This window comes from Tachyglossus aculeatus, chromosome X1, assembly GCF_015852505.1.
Source record: "Tachyglossus aculeatus isolate mTacAcu1 chromosome X1, mTacAcu1.pri, whole genome shotgun sequence".
NCBI classification, from domain to species: domain Eukaryota; kingdom Metazoa; phylum Chordata; class Mammalia; order Monotremata; family Tachyglossidae; genus Tachyglossus; species Tachyglossus aculeatus.
This window is the reverse complement of record NC_052101.1, coordinates 116,834,250-116,857,553: the sequence shown is the minus strand read 5'-3', so window position 1 is coordinate 116,857,553 and position 23,304 is coordinate 116,834,250. Positions and strand designations below refer to the sequence as shown.

The window sequence follows — 23,304 nt, the reverse complement described above, 5'->3', positions numbered from 1 at the left end:
TACACTACCAGTCTAGGCTCTGGGAGGGAGAGTCGAGCAGAGGTATGCCCATTCCATTCCCAGCTTGGACGAGTGGCTAGTGAGTGGAGGGCAATCTGCTACAAGTCAAAACTCACCTGTGCTGGGCAGCAGCAGCATGGGAGAGAGTCGAGGGCAGACTCAAGTTTACTGTGCAGAAGAAGGCAGTGATGAATCACTTCCGTATTTTTACCAAGAAAGCTCTACGGATACACTACCAGAACGATTGCAGATGGAGGTGGGGTGTTCTGGGAGAGATGTATCCATGGAGTCACTATGGGTCGGGGATGACTTGACAACATATGACAAGGAGTTTCTGGTTGGTGTGGAGGTGGATGAGCAACCACTGGAGGTTCTTAAGGAGTAGGGAAATATGGACTGAACTTTTATAAGATAGATTATCCAGGCAATAAAGTGAAGTATGGACTGGAGTGGAGATAGGCAGGAGGCAGGAGGTCAGCAAGGAGGCTGATGCGGGAGTCAAGGTGGGGATAAGATAAGCCCTTGGATCAACGTAGTAGCAGTTTGGATGGAGAGGAAAGGGTGTACTTTAGCAATGTTGCGAAGGTAGAACTGACCAGGTTTGGTGACAGATTAAATGTGTGGGTTGAATGAAAGAGGTGAGTCGAGGATAACGCCAAGGTTACGGGGTTGTGAGACGGGGAGGATGGTGGTGCTGTCTACAGTGATGGGAAAGTCAAGGGAGGACGGGGTTTGGGTCGGAAGATGAGGCGTTCTGTTTTGGATATGTTAAGTCTCAGATGTCATCTGAAGGCAGGAGGAAATGCGGGACTGCCGACAAGGAAAAAGATCAGGATCAGATCAGGAAAAAGATCACTCTCCACTGGTTCTTTCCCCTCTGCCTTCAAACATGCCCATGTCTCCCCCATCTTAATAAAACCCTCTCTTGACCCCACTGCCCCTTCTAGTTATCGCCCTATCTCCCTCCTACCCTTCCTTTCCAAACTCCTAGAATGAATCATCTACACTCGCTGCCTCGAATCCCTCAACTCCACCTCTCTCCTAGACCCCCTCCAATCTGCCTTCCGTCCCCTCCACTCCACCAAAACTGCCTCTGAAAGGTCAACAGTGACCTCTTTCTTGCCAAATCTAATGGCTCCTACTCTATCCTGATCCTTGACCTCTCAGCTGCCTTTGACACTGTGGACCATCCCCTTCTTCTCAAAACGTAAGCCAACCTTGGCTTCACGGACTCCGTCCTCTCCTGGTTCTCCTCTTATCTCTCTGATGGTACATTAGCAGTCTCCTTCGCAGGCTCCTCCTCCCCCTCCCATCCCCTTACTATAGGGGTTCCTCAAGGGTCAGTTCTTGGTCCCCTCCTGTTCTCAATTTATACTCACTCCCTTGGTGACCTCATTCGCTCCCTTGGCTTCAACTATCATCTCTACGCTGATGACACCCAAATCTACATCTCTGCCCCTGCTCTCTCCCCCTCCCTCCAGGCTCGCATCTCCTCCTGCCTTCAGGACATCTCCATCTGGATGTCTGCCCACCACCTCAAACTCAACATGTCCAAGTCTGAACTCCATGTCTTCCCTCCCAAACCCTGCCCTCTCCCTGACTTTCCCATCACTGTGGACGGCACTTCCATCCTTCCCGTCTCACAGGCCCACAACCTGGGTGTCATCCTCGACTCCGCTCTCTCGTTCACCCAACACATCCAAGCCGTCACCAAAACCTGCCGGTCTCAGCTCCGCAACATTGTCAAGATCCGCCCTTTCCTCTCCATCCAAACCGCTACCCTGCTCGTTCAAGCTCTCATCCTATCCCATCTGGACTACTGTATCAGCCTCCTCTCCAATCTCCCATCTTCGTGTCTCTCCCCACTTCAATCCATACTTCACACTGCTGCCCGGATTGTCTTTGTCCAGAAACGCTCTGGGCATGTTACTCCCCTCCTCAAAAATCTCCAGTGGCTACCAATCAACCTGCGTATCAGGCAGAAACTCCTCACCCTCGGCTTCAAGGCTCTCCATCCCCTCGCCCCCTCTTACCTCACCTCCCTTCTTTCCTTCTCCAGCCCAGCCCGCACCCTCCACTCCTCTGTCACTAATCTCCTCACTGTGCCTCGTTCTCGCCTGTCCCGCCATCGACCCCTGGCCCCCGTCCTCCCCCTGGCCCGGAATGCCCTCCCTCCCAACATCTGCCAAGCTAGCTCTCTTCCTCCCTTCAAGACCCTACTGAGAGCTCACCTCCTCCAGGAGGCCTTCCCAGACTGAGCCCCCTCCTTCCTCTCCCCCTCCTCCCCCTCTCCATTCCCCCCCACCTTACCTCCTTCCCTTCCCCACAGCACCTGTATATATGTATATATGTTTGTACGTATTTATTACTCTATTTATTTATTTATTTATTTTGCTTGTACATATCTGTTCTATTTATTTTATTTTGTTAATACGTTTGGTTTTGTTCTCTGTCTCCCCCTTCTAGACTGTGAGCCCACTGTTGGGTAGGGACCGTCTCTATATGTTACCAACTTGTACTTCCCAAGCGCTTAGTACAGTGCTCTGCACACAGTAAATGTTCAATAAATATGATTGATTGATTGATTGATTGGCCTGGAATGCCCTCCCTCCACACATCCGCCAAACTAGCTCTCTTCCTCCCTTCAAAGCTCTACTGAGAGCTCACCTCCTCCAGGAGGCCTTCCCAGACTAAGTCCCCCTTTTTCCTCTCCACCTCCTCCCCTCCCCATCTCCCCCTCCCTCTGTCCTACCCCCTTTCCCTCCCCACAACACTTGTGTATATTTGTACATATTTATTACTCTATTTTATTAATGATTTGTATGCAGCTATAATTCTATTTTATTTATTCTGATAGTAGTCTCCTGTCTACTTGGTTTTTTTTGTCTGTCTCCCCCTTCTAATAATAATAATAATGATGATGGCATTTATTAAGCACTTACTATGTGCAAAGCACTGTTCTAAGCACTATGGAGGTTACAAGGTGATCAGGTTGTCCCACGGGGGGACTCACAGTCTTAATCCCCATTTTACAGATGAGGTTAACTGAGGCATAGAGAAGTTAAGTGAGTTGCCCAAAGTCACACAGCTGACAAGTGGCGGAGCTGGGATTTGAACCCATGACCTCCGACTCCAAAGCCCGTGCTCTTTCCACTGAGCCACGCTGCTTCTAGACTGTGAGCCCATTATTGGGTAGGGACCGTCTCTATCTGTTGCCGATTTGTACTTCCCGAGCGCTTAGTACAGTGCTCTGCACACAGTAAGCGCTCAATAAATACGACTGAATGAATGAATGACTCAGGACTGGAGATGGAGATTTGAGAATCATCCACATAATGATGGCATTTATTAAGCGCTTACTATCATCATCATCAATTGTATTTATTGAGCGCTTACTATGTGCAGAGCACTGTACTAAGCGCTTGGGAAGTACAAATTGGCAACATATAGAGACAGTCCCTACCCAACAGTGGGCTCACAGTCTAAAAGAATGTGCAAAGCGCTGTTCAGGTTACAAGGTGATCAGGTTGTCCCACGGGAGGCTCACAGTCCTCATCCCCATTTTCCAGATGAGGTAACTGAGGCCCAGAGAAGTTAAGTGACTGGCCCAAAGTCACACAGCTGACAATTGGCAGAGCCGGGATTTGAACCCATGACCTCTGACTCCAAAGCCCGGGCTCTTTTCCACTGAGCCACGCTGCTTCTCAGACAAGGTAGTTGAAGCCATGGGAGTAAGTGAGTTCTCCAAGGGAGTGGGTGTAGTTGGCGAATAGAAGGAGATCCAGAACTGAGTCTTGAGGGACCCCCCACAGATAGCGGGTGGAAGGTAGAGGAGGAGCCAGTGAAAGAGACTGAGAATGAGCAGCCAGAGAGATAGGAGGAGAACCAGGAAAGGGCAGTGTCAGTGAAGCAAAAATTAGATAATGTTTCCAGGAGAAGGGGGTGTTCCACACTGTCCAAGACAGCTGAAAGGTCAAGGGGGATTAGGATGGAGTAGAGGCTGTTGGATTTGGCAGGGAGATCTAGACTGCAAGCTGGTTATAGGCAGGGAATGTGTCTGCTAATTCTGTTATAATAATAATAAAGATAGTATTTGTTAAGCGCTTACTATAATAATAATAGTAATGGCATTTATTAAGCGCTTACTATGTGCAAAGCATTATTCTAAGCACTGGGGGGATACAAGATGAGCATGTTGTCCCACGTGGGGCTCACAGTCTTAATCCCCATTTTACAGATGAGGGAACTGAGGCACAGAGAAGTTAAGTGACTTACCCAAAGTCACACAGCTGACAATTGGCGGAGCCGGGATTTGAACCCATAACCTCTGACTCCAAAGCCCGTGCTCTTTCCACTGAGCCATGCTGCTTCTCTAGTGTAGTGTACTTTCCCAAGTGCTTAGTACAATGCTCTGCACATAGTAAGCAAGCGCTTAGTACAGTGCTCTGCACACAGTAAGCGCTCAATAAATACGATTGAATGAATAAATACCATTGATTGATATTAATATGGCTAAAACTGAACTTATCCTCCCACCCAAACCCTGTCCTCCCACTCATTTTCCCATCACTGTAGACAGCACCACCATCCTTCCTGTCTCACAAGCCCCTTACCTTGGCGTTATCCTTGACTCCTCTCTCTCATTCAACCCACGTAGTCAACCTATCATTAAATCGTGTCGATTCCACCTTAATAACATCGCTAAAATCCACCCCTCCAAGCTGCTACTACGTTAATACGGTCACTTATCCTATCCCACCTTGATTATTGTATCAGCCTCCTTGCTGACCTCCCTGCCTCCTGTCTCTCCCCACTCTAGTCCATACTTCACTCTGCTGCCTGGATCATTTTTCTACAAGACGTTCAGACCACGTTTCCCCATTGCTCAAGTAACTCCAGTGGTTGTCCATCCACCTCCGCATCAAACAAAAACTCCTCCCCATTAGCTTTAAAACACTCAATCACCTTGCCCCCTCTTACCTCACCTCGCTACTCTCCTACTAACAACCCAGCCCACAAATTTCGTTCCTCTAACGCTAACCTTCTCACTGTACCTCGATCGTGACTCTCTCGCCGCGGGCCTCTTGCCCACATCCTGCCTCTGGCCAGGAATGCCCTGCCTCCTCATATCGGACAGACAATTGCTCTCCCCCCTTTCAAAGCCTTATCGAAGGCACGTCTCCTCCAAGAATCCTTGACTAAGCCCTCCTCGCCTCTTCTCCCACTCCCTTCGGCATCACCCTGGCTTGCTCCCTTCATTCAGCCCCACAGCATTTTGTATATCTGTGCTCTATAGATTGATTTATATTAATGGCTGTCTCCCTCTCTAGCTTGTTATGGGCAGGGAAGGTATCTGTTTATTGTTGTATTGTACTCTCTCAAGCTCTTAGTACAGTACTTTGCACACAGTAGGTGCTCAATAAATACGATGGAATGAGTGAATGGTTGTCTGTGAACTTTGAGGGCAGTTTCTGTGGAGCGAATGGGGTCAAAATGAGAAAAGGAGGAGAGGAATGGAAGGAGGGAAATGGGGAAATAACTGGAGGGAGCCATGGGATCAAGGGAGGGTTTCTTCTTAGGATGGGGGGATACATGAGCATGTTTGAAAGCAATGGAGAAGAAGCTGTTGGAGAGCGAGCAGTTGAAGATGGTGATCAGCGAAGGAAGAAGGGAAGGGACAAGTGTTTTGATAAGGTGTGAAAGGGTGGGGTTGGAGGACAGGTGGAGGGAGTAGATTTCAAGACTAGGTGGATGTCTCCTCTTGAGATACTCCTGGGAAAGGTGGAAAAATCGAAGGAGGGGCAGGAGGATGAAGGGACTTGAGAAGAGCGAGGGAGAATTTTAGGGAGATCATCATGCCCGATGATTTCAATTTTATCAATAAAATACAAGGCCAGGTCATTAGGGGTAAGAGATGGGGGAGACGGGGAGACAGGGGGTTTAAGGAGGGCGTTCATTCATTCAATCGTATTTATTGAGCGCTTACTGTGTGCAGAACACTGTACTAGGTTCTTGGGAAGTACAAGTTGGCAGCACCCAACAATGGGCTCACAGTCTAGAAGTCGTTAGGCGTTTCCCTTCCCCAGCTGTTCTTTGAGAGTTGGAACTCAGAAGATCTCACAGAACTCACTAGGCCTTCTCTGATGAGGGAGAGCTGAGGGAAGAGCTGACCTTGTGCTTGGGGAAGTAGCATGACCCAGTGGAAAGAGCCCAGGCCTGGGGGTCAGAGGACCTGGTTTGGTTTTTTTATGGTATTTATTAAGCACTTACTATGTGCCAGGCACTGTTTTAAGCGCTGGGGTAGAGACAAGCTAATCAGGTTGGACACAGTCCCTGTCCCACATGGGGCTCACAGTCTTCATCCCCATTTTACAGATGAGGTCACTGAGGCGCAGAAAAGTGAAGTGACTTGCCCAAGGCCACACAGCGGAGAAGTGGCGGAGCTGGGATGAGAACCCACGCCTTTCTGATTCCCAGGCCCGTGCTCTACCCACTAGGCCACGCTGCTTCTACTGCTCTGGCTCCGCCACTAGCCTGCTTCATAACCTTGGGCAAGTCGCTTTAGTTTTCTGGGCCTTGGTTTCTTCATCTGTGCAACTCTGTGTATTGTACTCTCCCAAGCACTTAGTACAGTGTTCTGCGCAAGGGAAGTGCTCAATAAATACTATTAATTAAGTGTCAAATGGGGATACAATCCCTGTTCTCCCTCCTATTTAGACATTGAGCCCAATGTGGGACAGGGCCTGAGCCCAATTTGTATATATATTGGACGTAGTAAGCGTGTAACAAGTACCCCAATAATTATTATTATTGGCCCAGGTTCCAGCATTGGGGCTTGCATTCATTTATTCATTTAATCGTATTTATTGAGTGCTTACTGTGTGCAGAGCACTCTACGAAGTGCTTGGTCCTTCTCCAGCCCAGCCCGCACCCTTCGCTCCTCTGCCGCTAACCTCCTCACTGTGCCTCGTTCTCACCTGTCCCGCCGTCAACCCTGGCCCACGTCCTACCTCCGGCCTGGAATGCCCTCCCTCCTCACATCTGCCAAATTAGCTCTCTTCCCCCCTTCAAAGCCCTACTGAAAGCTCACCTCCTCCAGGAGGCCTTCCCAGACTGAGCCCCCCTTTTCCTCTGCCCCTCTTCCCCTCCCCATTGCCCCCACTCCCTTCTTCTGTTCTACCCCCTTCCCCAACCCGCAGCACTTGTGTATATTTGTACATATTTATTCTTCTATTTATTTTATTAATGATGTGTATATATCTATAATTCTATTTATTTTAATGCTATTGAGACCTGTCTACTTGTTTTGTTTTGTTGTCTGTCTCCCCCTTCTAGACTGTGAGACCGTTGTTGGGTAGGGATTGTCTCTATCTGTTGCTAAATTGTACTTTCCAAGAGCTTAACACACAGTAAGCACTCAATAAATATGATTGAATGAATGAATAATTCAGCAATAAAGAGAGACAAAACGTGCCCACAATGGGCTTATAGTCTAGAGGGGAGAAACATTCATCAAAACAAGTAAACAGGCATCAATCTAAATAAATAGAGTTATAGATATATACATATGTACGTAAGTGCTGTGGGGCAGGGGGGGGGGAAGAGCAAAGGGGGCAAGTTGAGGTGATGCGGAAGGGAGGGGGGCTGAGGAAAAGGGGGCTTAGTCTGGGAAGGCCTCTTGGAGGAGGTGCACCTTCAGTGGGGCTTTGAAGGGGGGAAGAGTGATTGTTTGGCGGATTTGAGGAGGGAGGGCGTTCCAGGCCAGAGGTAGGACACGGGCCAGGGATCGGGGCGAGACAGGCGAGATCGAGGCATAATGAGAAGGTTAGCACCAGAGGAGCGGAGTGTGCGGGCTGGGATGTAGAAGGAGAGAAGGGAGGTGAGGTAAGAAGGGGTAAGGGGATGGAGAGCTTTGGAGCCAATAGTGAGGAGTTTTTGTTTGATACCGAGGTTGATAGGCATCCACTGGAGATTTTTGAGGAAGGGGATGACATGCCCTGAATGTTTCTGTAAAAAGATAATCCAGGCAGCAGAGTGAAGTATGGACTGAAGTGGAGAGAGGCAGGAGGTTGGGAGGTCAGAAAGGAGGCTGATGCAGTAATCCAGTCGGGATAGGATAAGTGATTGCGCTAACATGGTAGCGGTTTGGATGGAGAGGAAAGAGCGCATTTTGGCAATGTTGTGAAGGTGAGACCGGCAGGATTTGGTGACAGACTGGATATGTGGGGTGAATGAGAAAGCGGAGTCAAGGATGACACCAAGGTCGCGGGCTTGTGAGACGGGAAGGATGGTTGTGCCGTCCACAGTGACGGGAAAGTGCAGGAGCGGACAGGGTTTGGGAGGGAAAGTAAGGAGCACTGTCTTGGATATGTTGAGTTTTAGGTGGTGGGAGGACAACCAAGCAGAGATGTACTGAAGGCAGGAGGAGATACGAGCCTGGAGGGAGGGAGAGAGAACAATCAATCAATTAATCGTATTTATTGAGCGCTTACTGTGTGCAGAGCACTGTACTAAGTGCTTGGAAAGTACAAGTTAGCAACATATGGAGATGGTCCCTACCCAACAGTGGGCTCACAGTCTAGAAGGGGGAGACAGAGAACAGAGCAAAACATATTAACAAAATAAAATAAATAGAATAGATATGTACAAGTAAAATAAATAAATAGAGTAATAAATATGTACAAACATATATACATATATACAGGTGCTGTGGGGAAGGGAAGGAGGTAAGGCGGAGGGGTGGAGAGGTGGAGGAGGGGGAGAGGAAGGAGGGGGCTCAGTCTAGGAAGGCCTCCTGGAGGAGGTGAGCTCTCAGTAGGGCCTTGAAGGGAGGAAGAGAGCTAGCTTGGCAGATGTTGGGAGGGAGGGCATTCCAGGCCAGGGGGAAGACGTGGGCCGGGGGTCGACGGTGGGACGGGGAGAATGAGGCCTAACGGTGAGGAGATTAGCGGCAGAGGAGTGGAGGGTGTGGGTTGGGCTGGAGAAGGAGAGAAGGCAGGTGAGGTAGGAGGGGGCGAGGTGATGGACAGCCTTAGAAGCCGAGGGTGAGGAGTTTCTGCCTGATGTGCAGATTGATTGGTAGCCACTGGAGATTTTTGAGGAGGGGAGTAACATGCCCAGAGCGTTTCTGGACAAAGACAATCCGGGCAGCGGCGTGAAGTGTGGATTGAAGTGGGGAGAGACACGAGGATGGGAGATCGGAGAGGAGGCTGATACAATAGTCCAGACGGGATAGGATGAGAGCTTGAACGAGCAGGGTAGCGGTTTGGATGGAGAGGAAAGGGTGGATCTTGGCAATGTTGCGGAGCTGAGACCGGCAGGTTTTGGTGACGGGTTGGATGTGAGGCGTGAACGAGAGAGCGGAGTCGAGGATGACACCAAGGTTGCGGGCTTGTGAGACGGGAAGGATGGTAGTGCCGTCAACAGTGATGGGAAAGTCAGGGAGAGGGCAGGGTTTGGGAGGGAAGACAAGGAGTTCAGTCTTGGACATGTTGATTTTGAGGTGGCGGGCAGACATCCAGATGGAGATGTCCTGAAGGCAGGAGGAGATGTGAGCCTGGAGGGAGGGGGAGAGAGCAGGGGCAGAGATGTAGATCTGGGTGTCATCAGCGTAGAGATGATAGTTGAAGCCGTGGGAGCGAATGAGGTCACCAAGGGAGTGAGTGTAGATCCAGAACAGAAGGGGATCAAGAACTGAACCTTGAGGAACCCCCACAGTAAGGGGATGGGATGGGGAGGAGGAGCCTGCAAAAGAGACTGGGAATGAACGACCGGAGAGATAAGAGGAGAACCAGGAGAGGACGGAGTCTGTGAAGCCAAGATTGGATAGCGTTTTGAGGAGAATGGGGTGGTCCACAGTGTCGAAGGCAGCTGAGAGGTCGAGAAGGATTAGGATAGAGTATGAGCCGTTGGATTTGGCAAGCAGCAGGTCATTGGTGACATTTGAGAGGGCAGTTTCAGAACAGAGGAGGAGGTATAGATTTGGGTGTCATCCACATAGAGATGGTACCTGAAGCCATGGGAGCAAATGAGTTCTCCAAAGGAGTATGTATAGCTGGAGAATAGAAGGGGACCAAGATCACAGTATCATCTGCCAAGCGCTTATGACAGTGCTCTGCACACAGTAAGAGCTCAATAAATACCACTGATGATGGTATCCTGGGCTGGCTGGCTCCTGAAGAGGGAGCTGGGGGATGTGCGTGAGTGGGAAAATCCCTATTCTGCTACTCCCCTTCCTGATTCTCAGACACATCCATCCTGGGGGAATGACTGGGGGTGGAGGGGAGGGAAAGGAGCCTGGAAGGACCTGGGTGAAAGGAAAAGGAGAGTTGGGGTTGGGCCCCTGGGCAGGGTTAAAAGTGCTTGGGAAACAAGGTGGCCTAGTGGAAAGAGCCTGGGGCTGGGAACTCCTCACTCTCGGCTTCGAGGCTGTCCATCACCTCACCCCCTCCTACCTCACCTCTCTTCTCTCCTTCTCCAGCCCAGCCCGCACCCTCCGCTCCTCTGCCGCTAATCTCCTCACCGTGCCTTGTTCTCGCCTGTCCCGCTATCGACCCCCGGCCCACGTCCTCCCCCTGTCCTGGAATGCCCTCCCTCCACACATCTGCCAGGCTAGCTCTCTTCCTCCCTTCAAAGCCCTACTGAGAGCTCACCTCCTCCAGGAGGCCTTCCCAGGCCCCCTTTTTCCTCTTCTCCTCCCCATCCCCTCCACCCTACCTACCTCCTTCCCCTCCCCACAGCACTCGTATATATATTTGTACAGATTTATTACTCTATTGATTTTACTTGTACATATTCACTATTCTATTTATTTTGTTAATGATGTACATATAGCTTTAATTCTATTTGTTCTGACGACTTTGACACTGGTCTACATGTTTTGTTTTGTTGTCTGTCTCCCCCTTCTAGACTGTGAGCCTGTTGCTGGGTAGGGACCGTCTCTATATGTTGCCAACTTGTACTTCCCAGGTGCTTAGTACAGTGCTCTGCACACAGTAAGCGCTCAATAAATACAATTAAATGAATGAATGAATGACTCGGAAGACCTGGGTTCTAATTCTGTTGTCACCTTTTTACTATGTGGCTTTAGGCGAGTCACTCCATTTCTCTGTGCCTCAGCTGTTACATGTGTGTTACATTGTACTCTCTCAAGCGCTTAGTACAGTGCTCTGCACACAGTAAGCGCTCAATAAATACAATTAAATGAATGAATGAATGACTCGGAAGACCTGGGTTCTAATTCTGTTGTCACCTTTTTACTGTGTGGCTTTAGGCAAGTCACTTCACTTCTCTGTGCCTCAGCTGTTACATGTGTGTTACATTGTACTCTCTCAAGCGCTTAGTACAGTGCTCTGCACACAGTAAGCACTCAATAAATACAATTGATCAACTGACTGATTACCTCATCTGTGAAATGGGGACTAAGACCATGAGCCCCAAGTGGGACATAGACTGTGTCCAACCTGATTAGCTGGTATCTACTCCAGTGTTTAGTACAGTGCCCGGCACATAGTGAACACTTAACAAATACCATTTTCTTAAAAAAGGAGCTAGGAACTTAACTAAGTGAGGACTGGGGCTGGGTAAGTAAAAGATTTGTGGGTCTCTTTATTCTATTTATTTCTTTTTTTGGCTATTTCTTTTACCAGCTGTTTTTCAAGTGCTTAGTACAGTTTGGTTGTTTTATACTAATAATGGCATTTATTAAGCATTTACTATGTGCAAAGCACTGTTCTAAGCACTGGGGAGGTTACAAGGTGATCAGATTGTCCCACGGAGGGCTCACAGTCAATCCCCATTTTACTGATGAGGTAACTGAGGCACAGAGAAGTTAAGTGATGTGCCCAAGGTCACACAGCTGACAATTGGCAGAGCCGGGATTTGAACCCATGACCTCTGACTCCAAAGCCCGTGCTCTTTCCATTGAGCCACGCTGCTTCTTTTATGACATTTATTAAGCACTTACTCTGTGCAAAGCACTGTTCTAAGCACTGGGGAGGTTACTGGGTGATCAGGTTGTCCCACGAGGGGCTCACCGTCTTAATCCCCATTTTACGGATGAGGGAACTGAGGCACAGAGAAAAATATGATGGTATTTGTTAAGCGCTTACTATGTGCAAAGCACTGTTCTAAGCGCTGGGGGGATACAAGGTGATCAGGTTGGCCCACGTGGGGCTCACAGTCTTAATCCCCATTTTTACAGATGAGGTAACTGAGGCACAGAGAAGTGAAGTGGTTTGCCCAAGGTCACACAGCTGACAAGTGGCAGAGCAAGGAATCAAACCCATGACCTCTGACTACCAAGCCTGTGCTAAATTCTCAATAAATACAACTGACTGAATGAATATTATTATTATTATTGTACTAGTTAAGTGCTTACTGTGTGCCAAACACTGTTCTAAGCGCTGGGGTCCATATAAGTTAATCAGGTTGGACACAGTCCCTGTCCCACGTGGGGCTTGAAGTCGAAGTAGGACACAGTAGGATTTAATCCCCATTTTACAGGTGAGGCAACTGAGGAGCAGAGGAGTTAAGTGACTTGCCCAGGGCCACACAGTGGACACGTGGCAGAGCCAGGATTTGAAACCAGGTCCTCCAACTCCCTGGCCTGTGTTCTTTTCACAGAAAAGCAGCGTGGCTCAGTGGAAAGAGCGTGGGCTTTGGAGTCAGAGGTCATGGGTTCAAATCCCGGCTCCGCCAATTGTCAGCTTTGTGACTTTGGGCAAGTCACTTAACTTCTCTGTGCCTCAGTTGCCTCATCTGTAAAATGGGGATTAAGACTGTGAGCCCCCGGTGGGACATCCTGATCACTTTGTAAGCTCCCCAGCGCTTAGAACAGTGCTTTGCACATAGTAAGCGCTTAATAAATGCTATCATTATTTATTGTTTTCACAAGGCCATGCTGCCTCTCCCGTTGTATGTATATTTTTGCTCTTGTTCCTATTGTGTGCTACTAATTTGTGGCAGCCTGTCTCATTAAACTTTAAGCGCCTCAAAGGCAAGGGCCATTTCTTCTACTTTTATTGTATACTTTATTGTACCCTTTTCCTGTTTTACAGTCTCATATTTCCTCTTGTCTCCAGCACCTCGACATATCTAAAACTGTTACACTTATGTCTGTCTCCGCTACTAGATTGCAAGCTCCTCAAGGACAGAGATCATGCCTGCTAGCTCGATGGTACTCTCTTTTTTATGGTTAAGGACTTACTGTGTGCCAGGCACTGTACTAAACATTGGAGTAGATACAAGCTAATCAGACTGGACACGATCCATGTCCCACGTGGGGCTCACAGTCTTAATCCTCATTTTACAGATGAGGTCTATAAGGCACAGAGGAAGTGAAGTGACTTGCCCAAGGTCACACAGCAGACAAGTGACAGAGCCGGGATTAGAGCCCAGGTCCTTCTGATTCCCAAGCCCGGGCTTTATTCATTCATTCATTCATTCAATCGTATTTATTGAGCACTTACTGTGTGCAGAGCACTGTACTAAGCGCTTGGGAAGTACAAGTTGGTAACATATAGAGACGGTCCCTACCCAATAGCGGGCTCACAGTCCACTAGACCACACTGCTTCTCTCCCAAGTGCTTAGCACGGTGTGATGCTCAGCACACAGTAGACAATCAATGCTATCGGGGTTTTTTTTACAGTATTTGTTAAGCGCTTACTATGTGCCAAGCACTGTTCTAAGCACTGGGGGACATACAAGGTAATCAGGTTGTCCTACGTGGGGGTCACAGTTTTAATCCCCATTTTACAGGTGAGGCAACTGAGGTACAGAGAAGTTAAATGACTCACCCAAAGTCACACAGCTGACAATCGTTTGATTGAATGACTCAGTCCGTCAATCAATCATATTTATTGAGCGCTCACTGCGTACGGGGCACTGTACTAAGTGCTTGGGGGAGTACAACACAATGTACAGACACCTTCCCTGCCCACAAAGAGCTTACAGTCTAGAGGAGAAGACAGACATTAATATAAAAAAAATAAATTACAGATATATACATAAGTCCTGCAGGGCTGGGATGGGGGCGATGACTAAAGAGACCAACTCAGGGTGACACGGAAGGGAGTGAGAGAAGAGAAAGGGAGGACTTAGTCGGCGAAGGCCTCTTGGAGGAGAAGTGCCTTCAATAAGGCTTCGAAGGTGGCGGATATGAAGAGGGAGGGCACTTCAGGCCAGAGGCAGGACATGGCCGAGAGGTCGGCGGCAAGATAGATGAGATCAAGGTAAGGCTCCCCATCAGCTTTCCCCATCTTACATGTTGGTGCTCTTTTTTTCCTCCCAATCTCACCTTCTAACTGCCCCTTACTCTCAACCAATCAATCAGTCCTACTGATTGTTTCCTGTGTACAGAGCCCTTAGGAGAGTACAATACAATAGAGTTGGTAGACACAATCCCTGCTCTCAAGGAGGTGACAGTCTAGTGGGGGAGACACATACTAAAATAAATTAGGGCTAGGAAAAGCAGAAGAGTATAAAGATATGGACATCAGTGGCCTGAGGCTGGGAGGGGGGTGAGTACCGAAGTGCTTAGGAGGTTTCAGACTCAAATCCTTGGTGAGGGAGACTAGGGTGGGGAGATGAGAGATTACTCGGGGAAGACATCCTGGAGGAGATGTGATTTTAAGGAGGGCTTTGAAGACGGGGAGAGCGGTGGTCTATCGGCTATGAAGGGAGAGGAAGTTCCAAGCTCAACTCTCCCACCTCCAATGCTTTGCACACCCAGTTCTCCCTGCCTGAAATTCCCTCTCCCTTCAAATTCACTGACCGCAGCTCTGCCCATCTTCAACGTCCTCCCAAAATTCCACCTCCTTCAGGAAGCGTTCTCCTATCAATTCCCACGACCCCAAGTCACATCAACCCAACAGCCCCTTGGCCCTTATTCATTCAATCGTATTTATTGAGCGCTTACTGTGTGCAGAGCACTGTACTAAGCGCTTGGGAAGTACAAGCTGGCAACATATAGAGACGGTCCCTACCCAACAGTGGGCTCACAGTCTAGAAGGGGGAGACAGACAACAAGACAAAACGTATTAACAAAATGAAATAAATAGAATAAATATGTACAAATAAAACATCCTCCACACTTAATGTGTATATGTCAATACGATGGACGGAGCCTTGCGTTGAGAACGACAGACCAGCCTTGGCCCTGAGACTTCAGGACTGAGAACCTGCATGAAGGAATTGATTAGATGAGAGACAGTGTGGGCTAATGGAAAGAGCCTGGATCTGGGAGCCAGAAGATCCGGATTCTAGCCCCAGTTCTGCCACTGGCCTGTTGTGTGACCTTGGACCTTGGACAAGTCACTTAACCTCTTTTTGCCTCAGTTCCCTCATCTGTTAAATGGGGATAAATGCCTCAGATTGTGATCCCTGTGTGGGACAGAAACTGAATCTGTTCTGATTATCAATCAACGAATCAATCAGTGGTATCTCTCCTCCCCCTCCCATCCTCTTACTGTGGGGGTTCCCCAAGGTTCAGTGCTTGGTCCCCTTCTGTTCTCGATCTACACGCACTCCCTTGGTGACCTCATTCGCTCCCACGGCTTCAACTATCATCTCTACGCTGATGACACCCAGATCTACATCTCTGCCCCTGCTCTCTCCCCCTCTCTCCAGGCTCGCATCTCCTCCTGCCTTCAGGACATCTCCATCTGGATGTCTGCCCGCCACCTAAAGCTCAACATGTCGAAGACTGAACTCCTTGTCTTCCCTCCCAAACCTTGCCCTCTCCCTGACTTTCCCATCTCTGTTGACGGCACTACCATCCTTCCCGTCTCACAAGCCCGCAACCTTGGTGTCATCCTTGACTCCGCTCTCTCATTTACCCCTCACATCCATGCCGTGACCAAAACCTGCCGGTCTCAGCTCCACAACATTGCCAAGATCCGCCCTTTCCTCTCCATCCCAACCACTACCCTGCTCATTCAAGCTCTCATCCTATCCCGTCTGGACTACTGCATCAGCCTTCTCTCTGATCTCCCATCCTCGTGTCTCTCTCCACTTCAATCCATACTTCATGCTGCTGCCCGGATTATCTTTGTCCAGAAACGCTCTGGGCATGTTACTCCCCTCCTCAAAAATCTCCAGTGGCTACTAATCAATCTGCGCATCAGGCAGAAACTCCTCACCCTGGGCTTCAAGGCTGTCCATCACCTCGCCCCCTCCTACCTCACCTCCCTTCTCTCCTTCTACAGCCCAGCCCGCACCCTCCGCTCCTCCACTGCTAATCTCCTCACCGTACCTCGCTCTCGCCTGTCCCGCCATCGACCCCCGGCCCATGTCATCCCCCGGGCCTGGAATGCCCTCCCTCTGCCCATCCGCCAAGCTAGCTCTCTTCCTCCCTTCAAGGCCCTACTGAGAGCTCACTTCCTCCAGGAGGCCTTCCCAGACTGAGCCCCTTCCTTCCTCTCCCCCTCGTCCCCCTCTCCACCCCCCCATCTTACCTCCTTCCCTTCCCCACAGCACCTGTATATCTGTATATATGTTTGTACATATTTATTACTCTATTTATTTATTTATTTTATTTGTACATATCTATTCTATTTATTTTATTTTGTTAGTGTGTTTGGTTTTGTTCTCTGTCTCCCCCTTTTAGACTGTGAGCCCACTGTTGGGTAGGGACTGTCTCTATATGTTGCCAATTTGTACTTCCCAAGCGCTTAGTACAGTGCTCTGCACACAGTAAGCACTCAATAAATGCGATTGATGATGATGATGATGATGGTATTTATTGAGCATCTCTTATCAATCCTTGATCAATCCTTGAATAATCCTTAATCTGCAGAGCAGTGTACGAAACACTTGGGGGAGTACAACACAACAGAATTAGTGGACAGGTTCCCTGCCCATAACAAGTTTACAGCCTAGAGGGACTATCTCTTATCTACCCCAGTACTTAGCACATAGTAATAAATGACATAATCCCCGTCCTCCCCCTGACTTTCCCCCCACTTTAGACAGCAGGACCATTCTCCCTGGCTCACAGGCCCATAACCTTGGTGTTGTCCTCAACTCATCTCTCTTATTCAATCGATCGCCAAATCCTGTCAGTTCAACCTTCACAACATCGCTAAAATCTGCCCTTTCCTCTCCACCCAAGCTGCTACCGCATTGATTCAAGCATTTATTCTGTCCTGCCTTGATTATGGCATCAGCTTCCTTGCTGACTTCTCCGCCTCCTGTCTCTCCCCTTTTCTACAAAAATGTTCAGTCCATGTTTCCCCACTCCTCAAGAGCCTCCAGTGGTTGCCCATCCACCTCTGCATCAAACAGAAACTCCTTACCGTTGGCTTTAAAGCAGTCAATCACCTTGCCCCCTCCTACCTCACCTCACTGCTTTCCTTCTACAACCCAGCCCGCACATTTCATTCCTCTAACGCCAACCTACTCACTGTACCTTGATCTCATCTATCTCACCGCTGATCTCTCGCCCACATCCTGCCTCTGGCCTGGAACGTCCTCCCTCTTCATAGCCGACAGACGATCACACTTATTGAAGGCACATCTCTTCCAAAAGGCCTTTTTATTCATTCAATCGTATTTATTGAGCACTTACTGTGTGCAGAGCACTGTACTAAGCTCTTGGGAAGCACAAATCGGCCACATACAGAGACGGTCCCTACCCAACAACGGGCTCACAGTCTAGAAGGGACTGGATATTTTGCTTCCATTGTACTCTCCCAACCCCTTGCCCACAGTAGGCACTCAATAAATAATAATAATTGTATTTGTTAAGCAGTGCCTAGCACTGAACTAAGCACCGGGGTTAATAGAAGATAAGCAGGTCTCATGAGTAGGAAGGAGAACGGGTATTGAATCCCCATTTTGTAGATAAGGGAACTGAGGCTCAGAGAAGTTAAGTGATTTGCCCAAGGTCACACAACCTTGGAGCTGGGATTAGAACCCAAATCTTTTGATTCCCAGACTCAGGCTCTTTCCATTAAGGCCATGCAGCTTTCCTGCCATCCATTGACTGCTGTTCCCAAGTTCCTAGTACAGAGTTCTGCACACAGTTGTCAGTGGATAAATACTGAAGCTGATGAGAAGCAGCGTGGCTTAATGGAAAGACCACGGGCTTGGGAGTCAGGGATCATGGGTTCTAATCCCGACTCCGCCACTTGTCAGCTGTGTGACTTTGGGCAAGTCATCTATTTATTTATTTTACTTGTACATATTTATTCTTTTTATTTTGTTAATATGTTATGTTTCGTTCTCTGTCTCCCCCTTCTAGACTGTGAGCCCACTGTTGGGTAGGGACTGTCCCTAGATGTTGCCAACTTGGACTTCCCAAGCGCTTAGTCCAGTGCTCTGCACACAGTAAGCGCTCAATAAATACAATTGAATGAATGAATGAATGAAGTCACTTCACTTCTCTGTGCCTCAGTTACCTCATCTGTAAAATGGGGATTAAGACTGGGAGCCCCACGGGGGACAACCTGATCGCCTTGTTTCTATCTCCGTGCTTAGAACAGTGCTCTTTTAGACTGTGAGCCCACTGTTGGGTAGGGACTGTCTCTATATGTTGCCAACTTGTACTCCCCAAGCGCTTAGTACAGTGCTTTGCACACAGTAAGCGCTCAATAAATACGATTGATTGATTGATTGGCACATAGTAAGCGCTTAACAAAATACCATCATTATTATCAGCGCTTAGAACAGTGCTTGGCACATAGTAAGCACTTAACAAAATACCGTCATTATTATCAGCACTTAGAACAGTGCTTGGCACATAGTAAGCGCTTAACAAATGCCGTTATTATTATTATTATGATATGGGACAGGGCATTAGAGGACAGAAATGCCTTCCCTCCTGTCCCCCCATGAGACATGTGCCCCTGCTTAGGAACTCCAGGCCTAGAGATTCTCTCCTCACCCCCCAATGCACACACACTGGACCCCCCCATCCCCCTGCCACCAGCTCGTGAAGGGACCAACTCTCAGCAGGGAAGAGAAAGAGCTGGAATCGTTGAGGGCAAGGAATGTCACTGTTTATTTATCTTCCCCAGCGCTTAGTACAGTGCTCGGCACACAGTAAGCGCTCAATAAATACCATTGAATGAATGAATTTGTATGGACTGGACTCCAGGGTGAGGGGCTTTCTTCAGTGTGAACTGGAGTGGACTCTAAACAGAGACTCGGGGTAATAATAATAATAATAATAATAATGGCATTTGTTAAGCACTTACTATGTGCAAAGCACTGTTCTAAGTGCTGGGGGGGATACAAGGTGATCAGGTTGTCCCACGCGGGGCTCACAGTCTTAATCCCCATTTTACAGACGAGGGAACTGAGGCTCAGAGAAGTGAAGTGACTTGCCCAAGGTCACACAGTAGGCAGGTGGCGGAGCCGGGATTCGAACCCATGACCTCTGACTCTAAAGCCCGTGCTCTTTCCACTGAGCAACACTGCTTTGAAGGGAAAACCCAGGATGGATCTATAATGAGCGAAATTGCAGGAGGGGAAGAGAAGAGATAAGAAAATCCGGACCTAATTTTTTTTTTTGGCGGGTGGGGAGTACCTTGGACAAGTTACTTCACTTCTCTGTGCCTCAGTTCCCTCATCTGTAAAACAGGGATTCATTCATTCATTCAATCATATTTATTGAGTGCTTACTGTGTGCACAGCACTGTACTAAGCGCTTGGAAAGTACAATTCGGCAACAACTAGAGACGATCCCTACCCAACAAGGGGCTCACAGTTTCGAATAATTACGGTATTTGTTAAGCGCCTACTATGTGCCGAGCACTGTTCATTCATTCATTCAATCGTATTTATTGAGCGCTCACCGTGTGCACAGCACTGTACTAAGCGCTTGGAAAGTACAATTCGGCAACAGCTAGAGACGATCCCTACACAACAACGGGCTCACAGTCTAGAATAATTACGGTATTTGTTCAGTGCCTACTATGTGCCGAGCACTGTTCATTCATTCATTCACTCCTATTTATTGAGCGCTTACTGTGTGCAGAGCACTGTACTAAGCGCTTGGGAAGTATAAGTTGGCAACATATAGAGACGGTCCCTACAGAACAACGGACTGTCTCTATATGTTGCCAACTTGTACTTCCCAAGTGCTTAGTCCAGTGCTCTGCACACAGCAAGCGCTCAATAAATACGATTGATTGATTGATTGATTGATAGAAGGGGGAAGCGCTGGGGTAGAGACAAGGTAATCAGGTTGTCCCACGTGGGGCTCACAGTCTTAATCCCCATTTTACAGGTGAGATAACTGAGGCACAGAGAAGTTAAGTGACTTGCCCAAGATCACACAGCAGACAAGTGGCAGAGCCGGGATTAAACCCACACCCTCTGATTGCTTCTCAAGACTGTGAGCCCTATGTGGGACAACCCGATTACCTTGTATCTGCCCCAGCGCTTAGAACAGTGCTTGACACATGGTAAGCGTTTAACAGATACCATTATTATTAACTTCCAAAAGTGGAAGCCTCCTAGGGTGAGAAGAAAAACGTGGAACCAGATTAATTTGGAGGGAAAAGAAGAGGATGCCAAACTGGAATAGGCTGACTCTCCGGTTGCCTTCAATAATCATAATAATGGTGGTATTTGTTAAGCGCTTACTATGTGCCAAGCACTGTTCTAAGCACTGGGGTAAATACAACGTAATGAGGTTGTCCCACGGGAGGCTCACAGTCTTAATCCCCATTTTAATAATAATGATGGTATTTGTTAAGCGCTTACTATGTGTCAAGCACTGTTCTAAGCACTGGAGCACTGTTCTAAGCGACAGGTGAGGTAACTGGGGCCCAGAGAAGTGAGTGACTTGCCTAAAATCACACAGCTGACAAGTGGAGGAACCAGGATTAGAACTCATAATAATAAACACTTACTATACACAAAGCACTGTTCTAAGCACTGGGGAGGTTACAATAATAATAATGGCATTTATTAAGTGCTTACTATGTGCAAAGCACTGTTCTAAATGCTGGGGAGGTTACAAGGTGATCAGGTTGTCCCACGGGGGGCTCACAGTCTTCATCCCCATTTTACAGATGAGGTAACTGAGGCCCAGAGAAGTTAAGTGACTTGCCCAAAGTCACACAGCTGACAATCGGCGGAGCCGGGATTTGAACCCATGACCTCTGACTCCAAAGCCCGTGCTCTTGAGCCACGCTGCTTCTCTAAAAATTAGACTTGTTTCCGCCCGGTTTCGAAGCGGGGACCTTTCGCGTGTGAGGCGAACGTGATAACCACTACACTACGGAAACCAACACATAAGGTTGCAAGGTGATCAGGTTGTCCCACGGGGGCTCACAGTCTTAATCCCCATTTTTACAGATGAAGTAACTGAGGCCCAGAGCAGTTAAGTGACTTGCCCAAAGTCACACAGCTGACAAGTGGAGGAGCCGGGATTAGAACTCATAATAATAAGCACTTACTATGTGCCAAGCACTGTTCTAAGCGCTGGGGAGGTTACAAGGTGATCAGGTTGTCCCACGGGGGGCTCACAGTCTTAATCCCCATTTTTACAGATGAGGTAACTGAGGCCCAGAGCAGTTAAGTGACTTGCCCAAAGTCACACAGCTGACAAGTGGAGGAGCCGGGATTAGAACTCATAATAATAAGCACTTACTATCGATCAATCATATTTATTGAGTGCTTACTGTGTGCAGAGCACTGTACTAAGCGCTTGGGAAGTCCAAGTTGGCAACATCTAGAGACAGTCCCTATCCAACAGTGGGCTCACAATCTAGAAGGGAGAGACAGAGAACAAAACCAAACATATTAACAAAATACAATAAATAGAATAGATATGTACAAGTAAAATAAATAGAGTAATAAATATGTACAAACATATATACATATATGCAGGTGCTTGTGGGGAAGGGAAGGAGGTAAGATGGGTGGGATGGAGAGGGGGGCGAGAGAGGGACTATGTGCCAAGCACTGTTCTAAGCGCTGGGGAGGTTACAAGGTGATCAGGTTGTCCCACGGGGGGCTCACAGTCTTCATCCCCATTTTACAGATGAGGTAACTGAGGCCCAGAGCAGTTAGGTGACTTTCCCAAAGTCACACAGCTGACAAGTGGAGGAGCTGGAATTAGAACTCATAATAATAAGCACTTACTATGTGCAAAACACTGTTCTAAGCGCTGGGGAGGTTACAAGGTGATCAGATTATCCCACGGGGGGCTCACAGTCTTAATCCCCATTTTTCCAGATGAGGGAACTGAGGCCCAGAGAAGTTAAGTGACTTGCCCAAAGTCACACAGCTGTCAATTGGCGGAGCCGGGATTTGAACCCATGACCTCTGCCTCCCAAGCCCGGGCTCTTTCCACTGAGCCACGCTGCTTGAAGAGTGGGTTTCTCCGTGCTCCACCTCTGGGATGCTCTGGCCCCTTAAACTCTTCCCTCTCCCTGTGGCTCCGGTTTCCCTGGCCGGGAGGATCCGAGCCTGACGGGTAGGAGTAAAACCGGCAGGAGGAGGCCGGTGGAAGACACCCTGAGACTGGGCGGATCCCTCTCCCCCTCATCCTGTTGCTCAATCCCGGCAGGAACCGCCCGGTTTAACTATTGTTTGGGCACCTGGGAAAATAGGCTGGGAGGTGGGGGTGCGGGACTGGGGGCAGGACACCTGAGCTCGGAGGTCGGAGGGGGAAAGCAGGAGGCCGAGGGGCAGGACACCTGGGCTCTCAGGTGAGAGGGGGAGAAGAGGGGGCCAAGGCACCTGGGCTCAGGGGAAGAGGGTCGGGGGTTCTAATCCTGCCTCTGCTCCTTGCCTGCCGGATCACCTTGGGCAAGTTAATAATACTAATGATGGCATTTATTAAGCGCTTACGATGTGCAGAGCACTGTTCTAAGCGCCGGGGAGGTTACAAGGTGATCAGGTTGTCCCACGGGGGGCTCACAGTCTTCATCCCCATTTTCCAGATGAGGGAACTGAGGCCCAGAGAAGTGAAGTGACTTGCCCAAAGCCGCCCAGCTGACAAGTGGCGGAGCCGGGATTTGAACCCATGACCTCTGACTCCAAAGCCCGGGAGTCAGAGGTCAGGGGTTACTAGACGGCTGTGAACCTCAGTTTCCTCATCTGCCCCATGGGGGTGAAGTACCTGTTCTCGCTCCCTCTTAGATGGTGAGCCCCACGTGAGTCAGGGACTGTGTCCCCCCTGCTTGTCCAATAATAATAATAATGATGATGATGATGATGGCATTTATTAAGCGCTTACTATGTGCAAAGCACCATTCTAAGCGCTGGGGAGGTTACAGGGTGATCAGGTTATCCCATGGGGGGCTCACAGTCTTAACCCCCATTTTACAGATGAGGGAACTGAGGCC

The 23,304-nt window shown here is 48.7% G+C and overlaps 1 non-coding gene across 1 annotated transcript; it reads right to left on the bottom strand.

The window, feature by feature from the left end:
• Positions 1-21,164: 21,164 nt before the first annotated feature.
• TRNAV-CAC lies at positions 21,165-21,237 on the bottom strand. Its single transcript has one exon. It is a non-coding gene; the product is annotated as a tRNA-Val (tRNA).
• Between the last annotated feature and the right edge of the window lie 2,067 nt (positions 21,238-23,304).